The sequence below is a fragment of the Corapipo altera genome, unplaced genomic scaffold (genome assembly GCF_003945725.1).
Source record: "Corapipo altera isolate COAL_440 unplaced genomic scaffold, ASM394572v1 23b, whole genome shotgun sequence".
NCBI lineage: Eukaryota > Metazoa > Chordata > Aves > Passeriformes > Pipridae > Corapipo > Corapipo altera.
The window spans coordinates 10,101,674-10,120,260 of NW_020884885.1; the positions used below are offsets into that span (position 1 = coordinate 10,101,674).

The window sequence follows — 18,587 nt, forward strand, 5'->3', positions numbered from 1 at the left end:
CTACAGTACTCTCTATTTATAGTACAAAGGCATTTTTGTCCTCCAGCAGAATATCAGCATGGTAAATGTGGATATGACAAGAGTCAATACAAAGGTAGGAGCTCCTCAGTCTTGAAACTGTCAGTGCTCATAAGGACTTGTAGGGCAATATTATTTGACAGAATATCTGTTTAATCTGCTTTGGCAAAGTGTGGCATATAAATGCCCAAACACAAGAAAAAATCCTGAATCTCTGAGTAAACTCTCTGTTCAAAAACTTTTCTGGTTCAAGATAGTATCAACGAGAAAACTGGGGAACAAAATCAAGTGCTATTTCAAAGGCTGATTGATTCCTTATCTCAAAGCAAAGCTGATCCCTCCTCAATTTTTTTCTCTGTACCAGAGCAGGAGCAGAATGCCATCAGTTTTATTCTGATATATCTCTGTAGAGTTAATCATTATAAGAGGCATTTCATACTGGGTATGAAATGTAAACAAATGTATACAAACAATTTCTTATACCATTATCAGATGTTCAAGACTCCATTCTCTTTCACTTGGACACCTTTCTACGTTCACATTTAGATGAATGAACTCAACTTTATTTTGCTGGAAATCATGGATCTTGCAGCAAATAGAAGTGACTTGTTTTCATCAACCAGAAACTCGTGATTACTTTGCTATCTAACTAATCTGATTATTTTGTTATTTAAGTAATCCAGATCTATGGATTCTGGACCTGTGTTTTGCAACTGGCAGAATCCCATGAGTTTGAAAAACTAGGCCTAATCAGACTAGTCTGTCTCAGAAAACGCAAACTCTTCAGACAAAACCCACAAACAAGGACCAGTATTTTCTCTTTCCAATCTTCTGTATGGTCCTAATGGAGCTGCAAAGGAGTAGGAAGGGCAAAGTACAAGGCACCAGTCAAGTAGGAAAGAAGTTGAGTGTTCTGCAACACACAATGCCTGGAGACAACTGCCCTCAAACTGGTACTTCCAAACACAGAGGTCAATCACCAATTCTCTAAGAAATGAAGGTGTTTCTGGATTTCTTAAACCAGTTTTAGATCTTTCTACCCTGATGAGCAACATATAGAGAGGCAGGATATCCTGCACTTTAAAGATAAATTTGTTTTTCTCTCTGATATAGACATAACTAAATCCTTTCAAATGTATTTATGCAAATTGTAGCAAATGTCTGTCCACAGTAGAAAACAACCATTTCCTCAAGACAATATAAAAACTCTCCCTGGTTGTCCAGACCAAAGCACATAATCTTTCTGTCATGGCAGAGATGATTCACCAGAAGAGCAAAAAATCACCACACTTGAGCATTACAGTGTTACTTAACACAGCAGTTACAGGTCAACTGTCCTCAGAAGTGAACTGAAACTCTTAAGGTACACAGTTCCAAACAGTCTGATCTATTCTTCTGGTACTTCTCTGACCACACAGTAAATCACTCCAAATTCCTAAACTGTGGAAATAACAACGTGATCACAGAAGAGCTGTTTATTGGGTTGTCAAGCTGACTTTGTCTACTACGCAAACTACCATGAGAACCAAGCATAATCAAAGGACACAGGCCTGGAAACTCAGTAAGAAAGGAAGGGGCAATTGTCTCAGCTGTCACGTGAAACTGTATCCTTACTGAACTTCTAGCATTAAGAAAATTGCACTAGAAGATCCTTGCATTTGGATCCAAGCATTTTCACACTAGACTAAGTTCCTGTTCTGCTGCACATAATCAGATTTGTCTCAGCCTAGGGGAGTTATTACACTGTAGGGTTTCATGCACTACAGAATACTGTAGATTTGCTCTGGTCAAGAAATTACTAAGAAGACATGCATTTCTACTTTGCAGTTATGTTTCTAAAGTTATTAAATTACAGATGGAGTTAAAGATGCCTATAAACTTGGTACTAACAGTACTAAACCGTTAACACTCCCAACCCCCTTCAGCAGCACAAAGGCAGGAAACTGCAGAGTTTAAGGTTCAGGGAGCACTGCTCACTGCAGTGGAAAATGACTGCTTTCATCACTGAATGTAAAAACAACTTCTCTCTAAACATTTGAAAGGAAGATCCAATACACAAATGAGGGATACAAACAGTAGCTGGTTCATACCTGCAGCTATGCACCTCCCTCTAGCCGTTCCAGTCTTCAGTCTAAAAGATAAGGAAAAAACAGATATTGAGAACTCCAGAGTTAAAATTGGATAGCAACAATCACAACAACATGAACTCCATCTTATAAAGCACTGAGGACCGTGAAAGTAAAGCATATTTCTAAAAACAGAAGTCATCATGAGGTGCTGACTACCCTCATTAGACTCAAACCTGAAGTTGCATATTTCAAGAATACAGAGTAAATTAGAGGGGGCAAAAAAAAGGACTGCAATGCAACACGGCTGAAAACAGAAGTCTTAAAACTCCCTAATAACATTCAGTGGACTTATCCTACCTGTCTGGCTTTTTGACTGCCACAACAGAAGCAGTTACCAACAGCAGTACCCACAGTCCTAAACTCCTGTATCACATTATTTTGACAGCTGCAGCCTTAACAGATGACCATGAACCTGCAGGTGGGAACTCTAATGTAAGACTGCATAAATGGAAATGCACCGAATCAGGGCACAGAAAGACCACAAAGAATTAACAACTCAAGATAAAAATGTGATTTCTACATCTTAAGCAAATCATCAACCGGGAACCATACAGATTTTCTGTACTAGCACCTGATAAATAAGGGATGCTACTCCATGATTCACAGTTCTCTTTTTGCAAACTCAGTAACTGACCCACAGCACAAGCTAGCACATATATTTAACTACAAACTTTGGATTTTTTTAGTTGTGGAGTGGCTTTCCTTTTTTTTTTTTTTGTAAATTACACAAAGCTATCTGTGCTCCCACATTTTCGCTACTTTGCAGGCCCCTTTATAACCTTTGTTCTATATTTTTTAATAAATGGGGGTAAGTGATCCATATCCTCTTCTAACTTGCCTTGTAATATACTTGTCTCATGTAATATACACGTCATCACGTCTCATGCCTTCTTTTCCAAAGGGAGATCTCAAAAATTTTCAATTGCTATTTTGTAGTAATTTTCAATTGTTCTAATTTCTTTCTATTTGTTCAATTGATTTACTAAAGTATCATAGCTTCTAAAGCAAAAAAGAATCCTAAACACAAGAGTAAAATTAATTTTCTTATAAGAGTTGTTAAGAACAATAAAAATCAATCATGAATCCTGATAAACACAACTCAGTTATTTGAAATGTGCATTTTCAAAATTATGAATTTATATTTTCCAGAATATTACTGAAAACTGACTGTTGTTCAGGGAACACTTCACATATTTATTTTTGTTCTGTTTCACAACAGCATTCTGAATTATGAAGCTCCAACTAGTGAGTCAGGCAAATACGTTACCTGAGGACACCTCCTTCCACCTCACCCACATTCCTTTGCTTTCTGAAGTTTAATTACAAGATATTTGTTTATGGCCAAAAAAATGGTCTCAGATTCCTGCTAACAGACCTGCCTTCAAAACATACAGTTTTTTTCTTCTGTTTCTTTTAAACCAAATTTTTGCCAGATATTTAAACCCTATGAAAATTGTCATATATGCTAAGTTTTGCTCCTTTGATAATCAGCTTTCAGAAAAAATGAAATACACAATTTATTTATCTTGTAAATGCTTACAAATATCAATATAAACATCTTTTTTATGTTGAAATATTCCCTTCACACATGTAGCCATTAATTCACTCTAATGAATTAATTTAAAACTTCAAAGGAACCAAAAGTGCAGCTAACATAGCCAGAGGAGTCCATAACTCTTGGACACCTTTGGAAAAAAATATACACCTCATTGAATCAAAGGCAAAATCCAAGACAATAAAAACTTCAAAAACCAAGCAGAAAATCTGACAACCACCTGCAGAAAGCCTGGGAGAATGTTCTTAAATCATAAATTGTTCTATAATGGTTCATTTAATTGCATGCAGAACATAAATACACTGAATCATTTATCCAAGTTTATACATCAGACAAACTTGAATCAAAGGCCAAAGAATCTGACAACTGTGTTTTTCCTCAGAAGAAATCGGGACTTGGATACGCCAGATCAAGGTATACAATGTGTGCAACCAGCAGGACACAGCCATTTCTGTAATTAACTGACGTGGCAGAAAGCTCTTGTGCAAATTAGATCCTCCCCAGCCCAGCATTAGATGCTGACAGCCAACTGTTTTCACAGTTGCATGAGTGTAGGCTCTTAGTGGGATCAGCAAAACACTTAACAGGCATAAATTGAGACATCTTATCACAGCTTTTGCTAAGATTTTTCCTGAAGTTGTCCCGACTGCAGTGCTGCATTCGAGTACAGACATCACTTTCAACTCCCGTACCAGGCTGGGAGGAGCTAGGACACCACCTGACAACTCCACGTAGAAAAACAAAGGTTGAACACTTCCATTTAATACTTAGCCCTGGCAGATCTAAGAGTGACAAAATATACTCTCACTGATGAACAGTTGTAACTTCTGATATGCAATATAATATAAATAGAATTACAGCTGGTAATGAAAACAAGTGGCTCTAGCCACTAAGTACTAGACAGTGGATATGAGTCCAATAAATCTAGGGATGTTGCTTTGATACTACTTTTGATACAAAACTTCAGTCTCACCAGCACCCAGGACCATCTAAGAGAATACCAGATCATTTAATGGATTCTGATCAATGACATTACTGTCACAGTTACCACTTGTCTAGACTAGTTTGTTCTGATTTCTCATTACAGTTTCCAGGAAATAATGTTTATGGGATGTCCAGGTTACCAACGGCAATTAAAGAGGATAACAGACCACACAGCTCAACCTCAGATACATCCTGGCGTCAACAGCCTCTCACATAAATCAGCACTCAGTCTGGGCTCACTGCAGATTTACGTATTTTTAAGTACCAATATGACCAATAACAAAAATTTGAAAATACAAAAAGAACTATTTCTTTGGAGGAAGTAAAAGAGGGACATAATGCATCGCAGACCGACGGAGCAAGTGCACTAGTCGGTGTCTGAACAGAGAGGCCTACACAAATCAGATAAGTTTCAATTACTATACAGCTTAGGCCACAACCCACAGAAAGTGTGTCACTTTCTAGTAACTCTTACTTACGAGGAAGCAAGACAACGGAGATAAGTGAGGAGAAACTCTTGCAGTATAAAAACCTCACCACGGAAGCAGCCCTACTTTCTTATTGGAGAAATGTCCTTCTACTGCAGTCTTTACACCACCCAAACCTCACAGCACCAGGAGCCACGTGTTCACTGCGAGGCCACAGCTCCCAATTGCCTGCTCACTTCATTTTTGCAGACAGAGCTGTTGAGTACTGTTTTCCCCAGTGCTGCCAGCACAAATACTATCAGGCATACAGGTTAGCAAGTAGACCAGTTGAATTACTCACAACAGTATGTTCCACTATAAGAATGTAAGTTTTTTTTAATGTAAGAACAGACTGAAGAACAGAAGAAGTGCACATTTTGGGACTACTGCAGATTAAGGCAAAAAGAAAAGAGAGGAAAACATTTAAAATGCTATGTTTCAAGTTCCTCTAACCAGGACATCATAAAATACTTAACATTTGGCACGCTGCCCATATTTGCAATGTCTGTTCCATGCCCAGTCAGCAATTACAGCCCAAACGTTCCCAAGACCGATCATTAAGCCTTACAACCCATAATGAAAGGGTCAAGAGACACACTTTAAGAATGCAAAACAATCCTATGATCTACTGTTGAAAACATGAGACTGGGACTTAGAAGGTATCAGTTATATTATTAACTATGGGTTAAATAGCATTTGACAAGTCATTGTCAAATTTTGGTACTAAAGAGTTTCCATTTGTACAATATTATAATCTTTTTATTTTGTGAAAAAGTATTTTGAGAACTAGTGACAGAGTGTGTTGAATAAGAAAATATCATCACGCTCTTACAGTTGCATCTCAGTTGAAAACCTAGTAAACAACTTCACAAAAAAAAGTCCATAAAACATCTGTCTGTTAATAAAACCCAAAGAGTCTCACCAACAAAAGATTTAAGCTTGCTATCTCCATCCAGATTATGGCATTAAGGGACTTTCAAAATATATCACAAGTTACAAATACAAAACAAAAGCAACATATCATCTACTTTTTGAATGAAGATTCAAAATACTTAGAACATGCATTCATGTTTTGCTTTATGGATAGTGTACACACTGCAGCAAGACCTATCAAATGTAGCAGTTTTATATCTTCTTTGGGTAGAAGATTGAGGTTTAGTGAACAGAAACAATATTTTCAGTTTAACCACTGAACCTACTCCTAGAAGCAATTGAACTTTAGCTGAACTTTAACAACCTCATCCATCTCAGCCACAAGACTAACACTTTCACTTACCTATCATTAAAAGTAAAGTAAAGTCTTGATGGGAAAATCATCCCTGTGCAATGTTTAGACAGACACAGTTTGCATAGCTCTGTGTTAAAAATTCAAGGTACTTACATACCTTTCTTCTGATTGTACAAAAGGGAATAGATTCAAATGCAGAGAAAAAAGATCCTCAAATGCAATCACTATTCTGTATTATCACACCTGAAATACTAAAAGAGGACACAGTGCACATGGTTGCTTCCAGCATTTACTGCAAGTTTCAGAAGAAAATAATTTTGAGGTGTCCCAGTTTTGAAGGATCAGAATTAATCTGGATGCAAAATTCTGAGTAGGCCTGAAATTCTGTATTTGCAAAATGTTTACGTATAATCATTTATATTTTATTTCAAAGAAGCACAACTAAGAAAGACTGATTTACCTTAAGCTTGTATGTGCGTCTTGCTTGGCTTATATTAGACAAATACTTGCCATGAACTCTACCGTGCAGAATCTGCCATTGCCACGCCTGCAAACCAAAGAGTAAAAATATGCTCAATTATTTTTATCTTTATTTTGTAACAGGTACATGGTCAAACCCTTTGCAGAAGTAAATGCATACAAGTCTCAAATTACACTCATTTACATCTACAAAGAATTGAAGTCACTGCTCTATTATAACAAATGAATACTGATTCAAATCACTTTCAACAGCAGACAGTTTTCATTAACATTTAAAGAGATTTAATATTGGTGTGTAGAGCCGAAGCTTTGAAAAGTATTTCACGCTATTTCTTTTTCTTCAGAGGCAAATGCTGGCATTTCTGTGGGAACATCAACTTAGCAATGTCCTGACTTTTAATAAAAAATTTAATAAAATCTAACCATTTCACTGTAAAGCAGTTCTTACTGAGCTTCTACTCCAGCTCTGAAGGTTTCCAATTTGTCATCATTTGTAGCATCATTTGTATATACTTCAATTTCTTTTTTTGCAACATTTACTACCCTCTTCATTATCTTTATATAGTACCTAAAGCACACAAACAACTGTAAATAATACAGAAAAAACCAAAAAATCTGCATTAATTTACAATCTCCTGAAAACACATGAATTTATAAGCACATGCAGTACCTTGAAGCATTATTTTTGTCTGACTACCATTCACAAATTTGATGTCACATTTTAAATTAACTTTTCCCTGTCTGAAGCAGCTTTCATTCTTAGTTATGAACATCTAATAGAATGTTTTTCCTACTGGTATCAGCAGCCTTTTAATCTACAAACTACCCTCATGGTCCATTCTGTGACCCTGACACCCTCTCCAGGCTGCTTCTCTCCGCTGATTGATGCTCGCTGACTCTCGTGCCAGCACAGCTTGGTTTGCTTCTTTCTCTTCCCAAGGCCTCAGAAACCCTCCCTGCTGGATCTGCAACCTGATCTTAGACTGAGGGGAGAAGGATAAAGAGTGTCAGTGCACTTTGCCAAGAACCAGAGTCAGTAATTGCTTGAAGTCTCACGCACGTATTTTCAGATGTTCTTCACTTACACACTTATCCATCAATTCTTTCCATTCACTTTTCCTGGAAGGCACAGTATAACATCAGCTGGTTTCCACTGCTAGCAGAAGGAGACTCCAGGAACTTTATGGCAAAAACAAGTGCTATAAATACAGTTTTGGCTGCATGAGGAGTCAAAACAGACATAAAATCCTCACATATCTTGCCAAATTCTCATGGTTGTTATACCTTGTACCTAAATTCCGGAGGTACCTTAGACTGTCACATACAAGGTTTTGATTCAGGGAGAGTATATGTGGCACATTATTTTCTCTCTGTCCTCACATCAGAAAAGCTCACTGATTTCTTCCCAGATGAACAGGAAGCTTCTCTGTACAGCAGCATCAAACACAGCGTGTATCAAATACTGCCTTCATAAAGAAGTATGTTAAGACAACATTTAGTACTTCCCAGTAGAGAACCAAATTACATGTGCCACAGCAGGTAACACACGCAAACAATTCTTACTTAATTTTTTTGGGCCTATATTACAGAGAGTACTGGGTACAGCTCTCCAGAAACATTTTATAGAAATGAGGAGGAAATACAAAGAGATCAAGATATTCCTGTTGTAGATTCAATTTAAGCTGATGTTCTTGCCAAAAGAATAGTGCACAACTCTTTCCTCACCAGCTATCCATCCCCACCTCTGTATAACAAGCCTGAGAAAGGAAACCAGCAAGGTGTGATTAAGGCTACCAACAACAACATAAATAGAATAGTTTTAATCCAAGCATGCTTCCTGATTCAATTCACTGCACAACCACACATAGTCTTGGTGGCACAAAGGAAACGAAAAACACAAAGATGGTACGAGACTTTCAGAGCAATACTGGCAGATGCTCATTTAAATTACTCATGGAACTAGATAATCAGATTTAGGTGCTGAATTTCACATCATTAATTCTCTACTGATTAATTCTTTCTAAAGGCCTCAAGTGACAAAGAAGGCTTCCACTGTTTCTGTTAAAAAAACATTATACTTCTAAGAAGCACATACATGCTCTTCCATATAATCACCTTTACTGTCCCAATTCTTTGTCAGTGGACTGCATCCGATATTTAAAGACACAGCATTCGCTATCCTTGATTAAACGATACGATTCAGCTTTTTAAAATCACAAGTAAATATTTTTTAACTTTCATTTATTCTTCCTGGAGTTTTAATAGCTGTAATTGCTTTCCAACAGCAGTTATAAGTTTCATTAATTTCAAATGAACACTGGACTTAATTCCAAATTCCCACAATCGTCCCACATTTCCAGTCTTAACTTAACTTTATTATTCGATTGCATGATTATGACCTTAAAAAAACAGAATTATTTTTGTAAAAAATAAAATCGGGCAAGAAGAAAATAAAAAATTACCCCTACCTGTGGAATTTCAGTACCTTCAAAGGACATCAGACAGAAGTTAATTTTTCATTTGTCTCTAATCCTGATTAAACCTTTTCTGTAAACAGGGTAACACAGCCAATCTAGAATGGATTACCCAAACTCAAAGTATATTTGGCAAATAAGATTTCCTGTCTTGACAGTTTATCTTAGGTTTGAACAATGTCACTTTCTTATATATTGCCTTTAGGAAGATTCTTACAAAATGGTAAGATTTAAAGTCCCTAGTGCCATCCTATAGCCTATCTTTCATCTACTCAATGCTCTAGGTGCACATATGTTTATCCAGTGTTCTACCCATTTATCATGACATCTTTCACAGAATGGACACAGTATTTTTTAAACATGCAATAGTGCACTTCCAAGAGGTCTTTGTAACTGCCTAATCATATTCCTGCTACAAGGTTATTAAAAAAAAAAAAAAAGGTAAGTGTGCTACCAAAAAGCACTTCAAAGTAGAGGAATTACAAAACCCCAACCACTGGCATGGAACAGTACCAAGAATTACCTTTCACTGGTTAACTCATACAAATGAAAAGACATCAACTAAGGAGTCAGGAAATGGAAAAGTAGGAAGAAAAACAGGCAGCAGGCCGAACTCTGGCAGAAGATGCCAGAATTAGGAAAAATGTCAAGACTCCTAAGGCAACAAGCTTAGCATCCCAGAAGCTGCATATTCTTAGGTTTTCCAGATGAACATGGAACAATTATTGCAGTGTGTCCACATTAAAGAAAGAATGATCAGAAAACAGCCACACAACAAAGTTGCTTGAGTTCAAGCAGTTCAAGAAGATGACCCTCTGCCACAGGTCCCTGCCTGTGGACATCAGTGCAATTCAGATATTGTCAGGCAGCCGAGAGCCACCAATTTACCACTAAAATTTGCTTCTTCCAAATTCAAGACACACAGTTTTCTCAGGAGGAAATACACTGAAGACACTGTAGTGGTAGGAAAGAAAAATAATTCAGACTGAGTTTATGGAATATGGTCCTCAAGAATGATTTTAGCAAGATGCTGACTTCTATTTCACAACTGAAACAACGTTTTCCTTGCTCAAATTCCATAGCCAAAAGGCCTGATGCCTATTTGCATAGATATTTAAAAAGGCAGGAGAATTTGTAAGTGGACAGTATTCCCAAAAAACTATTTCTCCCTTTCCCTCTTTCTCCCACTCAAAAAAATTATTGCCAATGTTAATGGTGTATTCAGTTGCTGCCACAATTTCGAGCACCTTTCTGCTACTCAAAGAACAGTTTACTACAGCAGCTAACAGACTTTCTGTACTATTTGTTCACCTGATCTACTACTTCAAAAAGCAATTGTGAGTAGTCATCATCCCAATGCGTGCAGGGCCTTAATACAAACTTTACACAAGCACACAGTCAGGAAAGTCTTAGCTACAAGTTTCCAGTTCTTCTTAACAAGGTATTTCCCCAAACCCCATCCCTCAATACCAACTCCTGACTTCCAACTAGGCAGGGCAGGGTCTACCTCCTCATTAATCCCCATTGCCCATAACGAGCAAAGACACCACTCAGATCTTCCGGGACAGGATCTAGCTTTCATTCATCTTCAAGGCAGACAGTGACAACAGACCTTTTATGGAAAAATACAGGCCCTGGTTAATCACACCCCAAAGCAGGAAAGGAGATTAAAATCCTCATCCCAGAATACAGCAGCTCTTTTGGAGGTTAAATCTGTCTGTATCTTTCTGATGCCACTGCCACTCACTACACACATACTGTCCCTGCAAGACAACTGCCTTCCCTCCTCTGCTCCCTGTCCCTAGACTCCCAAATTTGAATGAACTGCATTTTACAAAAAAACGACATCTACAAACAGATCACCTTTCACTTGGAACTCCAGTCCTCCCCAGAGACGCAGACAGACAGACAGATGGACGGACGTAACAGAGACTGTAAGCCCTGGCTCTCAATTCTGCTCAGCAAATGCCCACCAGGCCACCACACTGCCTGGTTATCCAGTGTGCTGCTGCTGCTGCTGGACAAATATAGAAAGCAGAAAGTGGAACAACCGTTTCAGCAGAAGAGATTCTGCTCAGCTCTGCGAGAGGGAGGAGCAGGAGCTGAACCAGGCGAACTGCTTTAGCCATACATGGTCTCTGAAAGAGACCATTGCTAAGACAAGTTCCTTTACACACACACAGCCTCACTCACTGTCACACCGTGCAAGAAGGAAAAGAATTAAAGTGTACAGACTTAAAGGAGTTACTGCTTAGAAATGAGTTCCAAGTACGTTTTGCTTTATTCACCAACAGAATCTGAGCAGCAACTCCAAAACAAGACAAAAATCTCTGTTCCAGGGAATCCCCACATCCACCAGCATTTCAAGAACTACTGAACTGACAAGGTCTTCCTTGTTGCTTTTGGACATATATTCACATATTAAGTTCTTGGTTTGACCTTCTCCCCCCGCAGCCCAAACTGAATTATAGCCATCTTTTTAAACCCTTCTCCCTTCTTAAGTATTGTCCTAAACCAGCAACCATGACCTTTCTCATTGGCTAATGCTAATTACTATGGTGATCTGCCATATCATGTCTGCTTTCCCAGTAGTCCTTTCTGCCAGTGTTTAAACACAAACTTTTTCTATGCATTCTTCTTAAAAACAGAAAAAAATACACTTCTATGCAGCATCCCCTTCTCTCTCCACCTGCCCCACCCCTTTTCATGTTCTGGCATGGAAGGAGCAAGTGTAACTGAAAACCCATATCCCTAGGAATCCAAAGAAAAAATAAAATAAGGGGCATAGTCTATGACTTTTTTTTTTAGAACAGAAGTATGACAGTCTGCAAACTCAAAAGCAGTTTCATTTATATAAAAAACTAAATCTTTTCATGAGAGATTTATTACCCTATGCTGCTGCCTATTTCTTCTACTTGATGTATCCCACATTTTTGTGGTGATACAAAACTACTTTACAGAAGTTGCCAAAAAAGTTCTCTCATATAAATAACTGGAAGCTACAACTTTCAGCTATATCAGGAGCGTAGTAGCCAATTTAGAACTCAGAGAAGTACACCAGTCAGGCAGTTCTGTTAATGTAACTTGCAAGTAGATATAAAGGTGTTGCTATTTAAACCAACAATCTCGTTATTTCTTCAGATTTCTCATCACTGAGATAATGCTTTAGGCTCCCTGCAAATTCAGGAAGACACCAGAATACCCTGAATTAGCTCTACACCTAAGCATAGCCTAAATTATTTTCCTCACAAAAACGCTCCCCATGAAATGTCTATTAAACTCAGTCTTGAAATAAATGAAAAAATACTTTTAAACCCAAAGAAACTATAAAGCAAATTTCTACATCAGAGAATTAGTGTCAAAGCAGCTTCCACACTGCTAAATACAGACAGTACCAACTACAGCCATTCTCTACTAGTGATCAAATTCTGGCCATGAATGCACAATTCAAAATGTAACATGGATGGCTTTACTCCATAAATATCAGAATATCCTCACTTTACTTTTCTTAAGTCACCAAAGCATATAATCATGGATTTCTGAGTGGTCAAAACTGCTTTAGAGAAGTAAATATACAACCTTTTTTTTCCTCCCAAAGATTTTGCATATTGATAATTTTAAACAGTATCACTTCTAACGTCACTTAGGACTGTGCAAGGAATCTTTACTGTTTCATGAATCATGCTACACATTGTACAGTCATAAAACAACGACAGCCAAGACAAGAAAAAACCCAAAGAAATATAATTCTTCACTACATTGATCTGTCATCCAGATGTATGCTTCTTAATTCAGGAGTTTAACCGGAGAACAGGAATTTTTTCAAGGCAAACAACAAGGAAGCAGAGGTAAGTCGGCAAAAAGATTTTAAGACAGTGGAATAGTGGATAGCTTAGGAAAATTAAACTATAAGTGAAGAATTACTTCTACACTCTGTTGTACCCACATGAAATGCAAAAGCTAGATGTGGCATTCAAAATATATCTTCTCTTCCTGAAAGAGCAATATTTCATTGTCTTCTGAAGAATCATTTGTCAAAGCTTTATCTTGTAAGATTTTTCAGATAATAAGATGTGTGGTGTCCATCTTGCAAACCTCTACATGTATTAAGAAAGATGTTATCACTTTTGTATGTAGACTTATACATTGTCTGCTAAATACTTCATCTGAATTACAAGCTTCATAAATAACCAAGTCCTCTGCTTTGGAAAAAAACAGACGTGAATATTCCCTTTCCAACAGTGTAAAAGATTTGTGGATAGCATGCATTTGTTGGAATATCTTTTGAACTGCATAGTTCGAGGCAAAAATAGCAGAGAATATTCATGGGTTCAGTCAAAGCCTGAATTCTAAATGATAAGATGTTTGCAGAACAACAGTTTTACTTTGACATGAGGTGCTGAAATCTAGTGGATAACAACCGCATTATTTTTGTGAAAGGTGCAATATGAAACAGCCCGCAGACAGAAGTGAAAACTACCAGAAATACAGTTTTGATGGTGGTGAAAAAAAGAAGCCAAGGTCCTGAAAAACTCACATTATTTAAAGTAAAAGCAATGTAAGACATCCACCCTTGTTATTATATGAATTGGGAGAGCATTCAGCTCTGAGAGAATACACAGTACGCAAGCATCAAAAAAAAAACCTGTCTGCAAAGGAAAGCCTGCCAGATACCAAACCAGCATGACACTAGATACTCAACAAACACTCATCCTCTCATCCGTAAGTTTTTTTATATTTACAAGTAATTGAGTCAAACCAATGTTAAAATTCCACAGAGATACGATTTTAAGCCGAGTTTATATAACTTTAAATTTACCTGTAACTTTAACACTGCAAGCCAAACCATTAAATCAGTTATAAATCTCTACATCAGTAGACTCATTATCAAAACTCACAGTTTGTCAGTTTGCCACTCATACTCTGCCCCTAACAGAGCAGCCAATAAGCCAGCGTATCTTTTCTAAAATCAAAACAAAAACCAGACCATGATATACTAAGTATACTGAATACGAGAGGGTAATACCTATACGTGGGACAGACAAGACAACTTGTGCACAAGGATTTCACTTCTGGCAGAAGGCTTTCACTTACATATATTTCTGTGACAAAGTGCATCATCTAAACTGAAACTTCGCACTAAAATTTGAAAACTACTGAAGACTTCTGTTCATCCATCTAGTTGCTCACTGTTCATATTGAATTCAGCTAGCAGCAATGCCTTTTCTTTCAAAACACACAGAGGTAAGATAGCTGGAAGTTTTAAGCTACTCAAGATGTCAGAAAAAACACTTCCTTTCCCTGGGATGACGACTGCTGCACTATATTGCTGCGGAACAAATAAGCCTGCTCTGTCTATCACAGTTCAGACCTGCGAACTATTCCTCCCTACAAAGCATTTGCAGGCTAATTGGCACTGCAGCTTTAAAGTGGTTTACATTTTCTCCCTTACTCTATCTAAATTTCCTGCTTTGACCTAATGTATATTTTAGCTTTGCACACTTGAATCTTGCATCAGGTGCAAACGATGATGTTCAGTTGATGTTAGGGAAATCTCCTCTTGAAAATGTGAACTTTAAAGCTCTCTCTTTTCACTGTTATGTCCCAAAGTGTCTTGGCACCTTTTTAAAATAGCAGAAAAATGGTATCTTGCATTTTTTCGTATAGCAAGACCTATAATGACAACCATCTCTAATGACTGAAGGAAGGGCAATAAAACTACAAGTTACTTTTTCAGTCAAGATAATCTCTCTTGCCTCAAGAAGTCTTGTAACAGGATCACATCTTAAGATTCTGTGCTGTGATACTTCACGAGAAAAACCCATTAGAGGCCCTAGATAACTCTTCTCATATTACAACTCCCATTCTAATAAACCCTGAAGTATTTTAGTCTGCTTTGATTTACACTGTTTTTTCTCTCCTGCCAAATACCTGATCAATGGATAAAAATGATACTTTCTTGCCAGAAGACAGTTACCAAGGCAGTGAATAACTCCTCCCTGAAGGACAAGAAGCAATACTGAACATGCCCAGGTTGAAACAAAACATTTAAGACATTCATGGCAAGACTAAAAAATAAGAGTGCAGAAATATAGATCTCAGTCTCTTGGACTACTGCTGCTGTTTCTGTAACCAAACTCACATTATGACTTGGAAAACTGGACTGCCTCGTGGACATATTGCTGAACAGGAGTCTCCAGTTCAACAGTCTGACCAGTGGGTTCTTAGATCCCAGAGTTAGAGACTAACAACCAGGAAATCTCAAAAAGGATGAGAATTTGTATCACTTCCCATCTAGTCTAAAAAAAAGTCACTAAAGAAAAAATTAGAGTGGGCACTCTGAAAAGACTTGTGGCAGATGACTCAGTAACTGATAGTCTATAACCTCATTTCTGAAAAATAAACAAGAAATAGTTAAGGAGCAACCTGCTCATAACAAAGTTTCTTACTAAGTTCAATTAGGCACTAGATTACAGGTAGAATCTTATTTAACTCAATGTGAATCTAAATATTTAAGAACCACATACCATCTAGCTTTTATGAAATTCAACTAATTCAGCATATTGATAGCAATAATTTCAGAAGAAAATTTACACAATATTACAAATATTTCTCTTATATTAATACTTCTCTTATGCCAAAGCACCGTACTTTGTTTCAACTAATGATTCTTCAATTGATGTAAAGGTTACTTGCAAGTTATGTATTTATTATTAATGAGAAAGACAATTATTGTATATCTATGATACTGCCACCTTTCTTGCTTTCCCATTTAGGGAAATAGTGCCAGGCAGCATGTTTTCAGAATCTCTACTCATAGCAGAAGAAATAAAAGTCAAAGACGCCTTCCTCTTACTGTGTAAAGATCATCTTACGAGTGTATCGAACTGTGAAGGACTAGGAAAAATGTGAATTCACTACTAAGCACTCTGTAATACCATGGAGTTCTTTACCTGTCTTCTATTGTGAAAGATGGATAAGTTCTTCTCACTATTGTAAGCCATTTACTTTCAAAACAAAACTACCTAACATATAAATCTTCACGTTTTAATGTTCGTGATTTTAGGACAATCACTTTTCAATCCTCTACTTTTCTACAGATGCTGTGTTCCTACTTTCTTCTGCATGTAAACAGAATTTCCTAGGCCTGCATCAACTATTTTGCTTCAAATACCCAAAAAAACCCAAGTAGATACAAAAGGGAAACGTAACTAAGCAGGTAGGATCTGGGACTGATTTTTCCCTAATGTAACATTAGAGACTTTGACAGGGAAAGGAAAAACACAGCCATCCAAGAGTGATCATTCAGAAAGAGTGAACACACTCCACAAAACAGCCTACACTTTCCCAGAATAAGTATCACCAAGAACTTTGAATGTGAGCACAGGCTGAAAGAGAACGGTAAGCACCTTAAGAAAAAATAGTTCTTTACATCACTGTATTTTAAAAACCCTATTTAGGAATTTTACTGGTGGTATATATCTGCACCCACATTCCTGAGCAGATATAAGAATCGTGCTGCTGCCCTGGGGGGCTCTTCATCAGCAGGAATGCAACTGAACATACTAAACTGCTGCATGCAATCTCTGCCCACCGGAATATTTCCTATCACAGTCTAAAGATGTATTTATTAATTTTGAACACCTACTGCAGCAGCAGGATTTCCAACAACGCTGCCTCTTAAATACTTGGGTCCAGACACAACTCGAGGAAGATACAGTATCTCACGTTATGCAGAGATCCCAAGAAAAGAGCTGAGGGGAATGGAAAAAAAATAAAAATGTGACGCATTTGTTATGGCTATATAATGTCAAGTCAGTGCAGTAAAATCTATCTGTTGAACTACCCTATAGAAAAACAATAGAGAAGACAGCAAAAGAGACCAGGAGACAATTTAGCAATTTTTTGTGATCACTGGTACAAAGAGCAGGACTGGCAGGACATACATACACAAAAAAATAAATTAAAACCAGAAATTAAAGATACTCAGAAAGTTCAAGGTTTTGTGAGCCAGAAGCAAAGCATACTTCAAGATATAAATCCCCACCAAATACTTTTTTAAATCAAGCGAACTCCTGGTGAAACACACCCAACGACCACACTCAAGCAGTACATACAAGAAAGCTGCAACATTCGAAAAATGTTCCCCGACAACTTCTGGCAGAAGAGAATGCCTGTATCTCAAAGGTGAAAATGGGCCACAATTTCTCAGGAATTTAAAGGAGTGAAGGTTCCACACTTTATCAGAACGCTGCCTCTCAACTTCCTACTCATAAACAGTCCTATAAAAATCGCATGATAGGCGATTACCTATCATCTATTTTATGCTCCGTCTCTCCTGGTTTTTATATTCCCCTTCCTACTTCATTCCAGCAGTGTCTGTCACGCCTTCTCACGCTTGAGGCTGCAATTCCTCACAACCGTGCCGAACTCCAATTTCCCTGCTCGCGCTTCTCATACACCCGACCAACCTCCACTCCCTGGTGCACCAGCAAACGTTTCACTGCTCCGGAGGACAGACCCCACCGTGCCGAGGACAGCAGGGAACCGCACGCCGGTTGCTACGATAAGCACCCAGCCAGGCAGGCCGGCGGCGGCCGAACCTGGGGGAGCCGCTCCCCCGCCCCGGGGTCCGCCCGGCTCCGCCGCAGCACCCCGGCCCCAATGGCGCCGCCGCCGCGGGCCGCGCTCGCCCCCGCAGCGCCCCCGCCACCGCCCGCGGCGCTGTCAGCGCCCGGATCACACACGGCACCCGACAGCCTCCGGCCCCGGGCCCCGCCGGCGCGGAACCGCCCCGGGATGGCGCACGCAGGGCGGCGGCGGCTCCCCCGCGGAGGGGAGCGGGGCAGTCGCCGCGGCCCTGCACGAGCGGCCTCGCGGCGGGAGCCCCGGGGAACCGGGGGCGAAGGGGAAAGGAGCCGTTACCTGCGCGAGGCGAACCGCGCTTCCTGCCGGCTCGGCTCGGCCCCGCCGTGCCCGGCCCGGCCCGAGCTCCTCCCGGCGGCGCCGCCCTCACCTGCCCCGGGATCCGCCCGCGCCCGCTCCGCTCCCTGCGCCGCCTCGGGCCGGCTCCGCAAGATGGCGGCGCTTCCGGGAGAGACCACGGCGAGCGCGGGGTGGGGGGGCCGGGGCGGTGCTCCCGCTCCCGCCCCCCCCGAGCCGCCGCCGCCGCTGCTGCGCCCTGCCCCGCCTCGCCCCCCCGGCCCGGGGCGGCGGCGGGGCCGGGGGCGGCGCGGGCGGGGGCCGGGGCCG

General features: G+C 39.4%; 1 protein-coding gene across 15 annotated transcripts in view; it reads right to left on the minus strand.

The window, feature by feature from the left end:
- CELF1 (CUGBP Elav-like family member 1) overlaps positions 1-18,511 on the minus strand; it is a 59,792-nt gene extending 41,281 nt beyond the window's left edge. For 7 of the 15 annotated variants that reach the window (XM_027642030.1, XM_027642037.1, XM_027642036.1 and 4 more), the window contains exons 1-3: positions 18,261-18,342; positions 6,842-6,928; positions 2,109-2,149 (exon numbers count right to left, since the gene is read on the minus strand). The gene's annotated coding sequence lies outside the window, so the exon portion shown is untranslated. The other 8 variants (XM_027642026.1, XM_027642025.1, XM_027642027.1 and 5 more) reach the window with 8 other exon arrangements.
- Positions 18,512-18,587: the final 76 nt, after the last annotated feature.